This window comes from Desmodus rotundus, chromosome 8 (genome assembly GCF_022682495.2).
Source record: "Desmodus rotundus isolate HL8 chromosome 8, HLdesRot8A.1, whole genome shotgun sequence".
NCBI classification, from domain to species: domain Eukaryota; kingdom Metazoa; phylum Chordata; class Mammalia; order Chiroptera; family Phyllostomidae; genus Desmodus; species Desmodus rotundus.
The window spans coordinates 32954879-32960740 of NC_071394.1; the positions used below are offsets into that span (position 1 = coordinate 32954879).

A 5862-nucleotide genomic window follows, 5' to 3' on the forward strand; every position below is an offset into this window, starting at 1 on the left:
AAGAAATGTAGTTTTTGAAGTTGAAAAATATTCTATTTTTAGAGATGTCACCTTTGGAATTTAAAATAAACACTATATTCATTGGAGAAATTGCTTTACAATATGGTTAGTTGTAAAAATATTTGTCTGTGAAATGTTTTTTCATTTTTTGAAATATTTTAGTAATTCTAAAAGTGATGTCAGGAGTCGTGGGGAAGAATGAAGGAGGTAGATGATCCAATTAGAGCTTTTTGTTCAGTCCAGTAAGATTAGTAAAGTTTCATAAGGAAAATGTTTTAGGAAGCCAAGGTGATGATAATAACATTCAACCTGAGATCACACCATCTAAGAAAAAGAGAGATTGAGAAAAGAGATTGGAAAAAACAATATAATATAATATAATCAAATTATACTCATTAGATCCTACTTTTAGTACAGAAACACTCAGTATATGCAGCATAACAATAATTCTTACTGTTTATTCATCATCTATGATTTGCCAGGCACTGTGCTAGGTGTTTTACAGTCATGACTGCCAATTCTAAAAGCCATTCTCAGGTAAATGGTTAAAGCTATTACTTGAAACAGAAGAAATGAAGCTCATTATAGTTTAATGACTCATCTAAAGTATCATATAGCTGGTACGTATGAGAACTAGTGTTTAACTTCCATACCACACAGCACCCACTATAAGAAATATTAGCTGAATAAATTACTCTTAATATTTTATTTAAATTTTATTTGTAAAATCCAAGACATGGCCTACTTTCTGATATGGGAATATGTATCTTTCATAGCATTAATAAGTAAATAGGAGAACATATTGTGTTCTTATTATGAGTTTGGAAAATGGTGTTATCACAGATAATAATAAGCTATTCCTGTCCTCAATTCCAATAATTTAGAACCTGTTACTCAAAACAAGAAGCCATCTGATTGAAATATAAAACACAATATTCTATTTAGTAACAAACACAAAGATCCAAAACTCCATTTTTTACCCATTTCTGCTTGATAAGTATCCAGCCTGCATTTGTCCATCATAGAGAGTATATTAAATTAAGAAGTCCCTGTAGAGGTCACAGTGTTGACAAAATTCAGCATGATGGTGGAGCCTACACAGACACGAGAAGCAGAGCTAGACCCCTCCACACAGCCATAAGTCCTTGAGATGATTTCATTTTGAGTCAAAGTCCCTTCAGGTCACACATATTCCCCAGTGTCTGCTTGATGAACTACCACAATCACCATGAGTTGTCTGACCTGCAGTCTTGTGTAGACTTTGCTGCCACACCAAGACCCAAAGGAATGTCTGCCAAGGAGTCCACCACCACTCCCTGGTACTGAGAAGTATTTCAGTGATTTCACCCAGTCCAGATTTCGACATTTTATTCCACGTGGACACATGGAAAGGACTGCTGTGCCCCAGGGTTTACCCACACTTTGTACTTGGCATAGAGTGCAAGGTAATCCAGAGTTATGACGGGCAACCAGAATTCGTAAGTCTGGGGATGTTCCGAAGCAAGTCCCCAGTGACACCAGCTTGTCACCAGAGATGTTGGTAGCCAAATTCAGGATTTTCTCTCTCACATAGTCGACCCAGTTGTTGCGCAGTCAGAAAAAGTAGGTGCTTTCGGGCCTGTGGACAAGCAGCTGAAGATTCTCCCATATTTTGCTATCTTCTCACACATGACACAGGTCTCTGTTAGTCAAAGGCCACATTTTCCCTTGGATTAAACACAGAAAATCTAGGTAAATGATAGAATGCAATAAAACCAGCATACAAAGCATACAAAATAAAATCCTTGGGAACATTACATAGTATATCAGCTATTAATTCCTAAACAGGAACAAAACACCACTGATCATTTCTTTCTTCTAAGACAGATATTTTTCTATGTCTATAAAATTATTACATCTACTTAAATATTAATTAATTTAAATATACTTTATCAATCCTTTATTACAGTACATTTATTTCAATTTTTTATATTAAATCTGTTCGAAAAACATTCTTATACATACATTTTTTTCACTTGTCCAATCTGGAAAATTTTCTACAAATAGAATTATATAATTAAATATTGGTATGGTTTAAATTTCAACACAAATGCCAAGTTGCTCTTAGCGGAGGTTGTACCAGTTTGCACGTGCACCAGAAGACTATGACAGCGGACATTTCTTTATATATGAATTATTGTCCCATTTTTCATTTTTGCCAATTTGATTAGTAAAAAAATGTATTTCATTTTTTAATGTTTCCCTTATTTGATTAGTTTTATATATCTGCATATTTGATTTCTCACATTTTTCTATGGTGATTTACATGCTCTTCTTATACGAGCTGTTTTTAAATCTTAAAAAGCATAGCAATGTTAAGAGTATTTACCAGTTTAGTGGCATTTTATTGTTGATGATTTTTACTGGACAGAAGCTTTTGTTTTAATTCCTATATAGTCAAATCTATCAGTTCTTTACCTTAATGCTCTTAGATTTAGTATCATTCTATAAAAAGCTTTCCAATCCAGAAAAACTATATGTAGTTGTCAGAATTTATGTCTAGTTTATGTATTTAATTCATTACAATATAGAGGCTAAGAGGGTAATATGATTTAAAATTTTTTCCAAATGCTTAACCATTTAGCCCAATATCAGTTATTGAATCATCCATCACTTTCAAATTAATTTTAGTGGTTTATTTATTATACATACATAAAGTTATAAATTTATATACATATAAATTTATCTGGCCTAGTTATCTGTCATATTGGAAAGCAATGAATTGACTTATGTTAGAAAGAGCACAGAAACAGACTAATTTTTCAACTTAAAGAAGTGCATACAGCACTGTGAACAAAGCATATAACAGGTGGAATTATGGGTGAATTTTTTCCTTCACAAATTTCCTTTGAGGTTATTGTTACACATGAATCATATTACTTTGTGAATAACATTCCAGTGTAAGTTGTTAACTTACTGGATAAATTAAGTTGCTATTCAATGACACTGGGGATAAAGGAGAAAGAGAAAATGAGATGGAGGGGAGGTGGCATGTAAAATGTGAGCTCTATCTGGGCATCCAAGCAGCAGCAGCTGTGTGTATGGGGACGGCACTCAGGAGAAAGGTCGCACTGGAAAACCAGGGCTGCAGTCCTGACCTGGCTGTCTGCTGGGGATGAGACCACTCGAGCAACCATGTGGAGTGTGGTAGGGCTTCTTGATTTTGGCTACTCATACAAATGTAGAGGGGCATTTAATTTTTTGGTAAAAAAGTAAATATTCAAATGTTCTGAGTCAGAATTTCCAGGTAGAACCCTGACACGTGTATTTCTTTAAAACTTTACAGCTGAGCCCTACTAGAGGCAAGATTGAGAACCACTGATAGAGTATAGAGAAGGGACCCTGGTTAACATAACATTTTCCAGAAAAAGCAAATATATGTGTAAAGACCTTAGGTGTGAAACAGCTTGTCATGGTATAGAAATTGAATAAAAGCAGGGGTTTGGGTATGAATAATAGCAAATTATAAAGTGCTGCCATTTATGAAGCAATCATATTAAGTCAAATACTACATATCTATATGTATCTAAATAGATATGTGGATAGCTATACAAGTAGGATAAAAGAAACAGATATTTTATTTTAATTTGTACGATAATTCTGGGGGCTAGAAGCACTCCCTATTTGAGGAATTCACTACACAATAAGAGATCCTGCAAATAGGGCAACTGGCAATTTCAGGAAAGGTCCATATTTCTCCACAGTACTAAGATTCCTGTTGCACCACAGGAGTTGTCTGTCTCTTTCATCAAGGAGACAGGTGGAATGATAAGTAGTTTGAATTCCCTATAGCTTTACACTAAGACTTTTGCTCTTCAGATTTCTAAAAGAAAATATTTCAATTCCACATTACATTCCCAGGTCTAAAACCCACCATTGCTTCCATGCCACTGGGAAAGACTTGGTAACTGTGAACAACCCTTGGTCCATACTACCTACTTACTGGATTTGTTTTTCCTCCCTTCTAAAGAAAGTTAGCCATGAACTCTATTGGAAATGCCTGCATAGTGGGAAAGCAAGAACTCCTTGCCAAAGGCTAATTTGAGTTAGAAAAAATGGGGGTTCTTTTTTCCTGTCTACAGAAATCTCGGCTTGTAACAGACAGACAAAACATATTAGAGTCCCCAAAGTTTATGAGAAGAGTCATGTGATGCAAAGGGAAGCTCAAGTTTCAGAGATTTTGTGGTTGAGCATTAAGATGTATGTAAGCTCCACATAGGAAGGGGCAGAGCCCTAAGATTTGTAGGGCATGAAAGCAGCAACTTTGAGTGCTCAGGGCAACCTTACCCAGGAGAAAAGGATGCCAGAAGGAGTCGAGAGTGGGGCAATGAGCATAAAAATGAAAGGGTCTGACTGATTTCCAACTTTCCATCTGTGTGGTGTTAGACCAACCGTACCTGGAGCTAAGATATTATTTGGGTGTCACTGCCCCCATCTCAACCCAGCACCACTCTCACATTGCCTTGACACTAATTCTGGCCCTGCCCCCAACTCAAACTTACTCTCTATACATTCTTCCGCATAGACAGGGCAATCTCCAAACCTCACCGTTCACTGCCGAGATCTTCTAGCTTTGCTCTTCTGTAATCCACTCCTCACTCAGAAAAGTATGCAACTTTTGTTACTCCTCTGCATTGCATTTGTCAATGGCTTTTCATTGCAAGTAGAGTGTAGTGGTTTGAATGGCAGCCCCACCAAAAGACGTGTCCACAGGGAACCTGTGAATGTGAACTTACATGGAAGAAGGGCCTTCTCAGATGTGACTAGGTTAAGGATCTCAAGATGGGATCATCCTCGATTATCTGAAAGGACCACAGATCTGATGGTAAGTGTCCTATAAGAAGAGAAGAAGACATGGAAAGCAAAGGAGAAACTCAGCTATATGAGGAAAGAGACAGAAACTGGAGTATACACACCAACATCACCAAGGGTTCCTGACAGCCACTAGAAGCCAGGACAGGGTCATGGAACAGATTTTTCTCTCAGACTCCAGAAGGCCCAATCCTGCCAACACCTGCATTTCTGTGAAAGGATAGAGTTCTGCAATTTTTAAGCTCTCCAGTTTGTGGTAATTTGCTGACAACCTTAGGGAATTAATAAATGGAGTACTAAATCTCCCTAAATTGATTAGGAGACCCTATATAACTGGGCCCATGACCACCATTCGGATTAAAACTTTCACCATCTTCAACTCACCAGTGTCTCTTTCTTACCTTCACTCTTCTGTTTCTTTAACACACGAGTAGTTCCTTCCCCAGGGCCTTTGTCTACGCTATTGTCTGATTCAAAATACCCTCCCCATGCCACAGATGCCCTCTTGTCACGTGTCTCTGGGCTTAAACACAACTTCCTGAGGTACCTTCCCGAATTTCTCTAACCAAAATAGCTCTCACCTCTCTCCCATCACATCATATAACAGCCCTTCTTTTCCTCATAAAACTCATAGCAAATCATACATACCTTGCTCATGTGTGGTAGACTGAAGGCACAGTTTTTGTCCAGTCATTTGTTCATAAATTATTAATTGAGTATCTGTTGTGTACCAGGCAGTATTCTAGGCATTTAGGAAATGTAATGTACCCAACAAAAGTAATCTTTGCTCTTATGACCTGACATTCTAGTCAATTTTCCAAGCCTGTCTCTTCATATCTGAAGCACTCTCTGCTATTTATAGGTTATTTAGTCAGTATTAGTTAAATGATAAATTAATTGAATAAGTGAAAACACTAAGTTCTAGTCACTATTTTTCCCTTTTTCTAGGAAAGGTTTGGCTCTACCTGTGTCACAAGAAATTAATGAGCCCAGATAATTTTGAGAGAGCTT

General features: G+C 36.9%; 1 pseudogene; it reads right to left on the minus strand.

The window, feature by feature from the left end:
• Positions 1-1038: 1038 nt before the first annotated feature.
• Positions 1039-1670, minus strand: LOC112315339 (60S ribosome subunit biogenesis protein NIP7 homolog pseudogene; annotated as a pseudogene).
• Positions 1671-5862: the final 4192 nt, after the last annotated feature.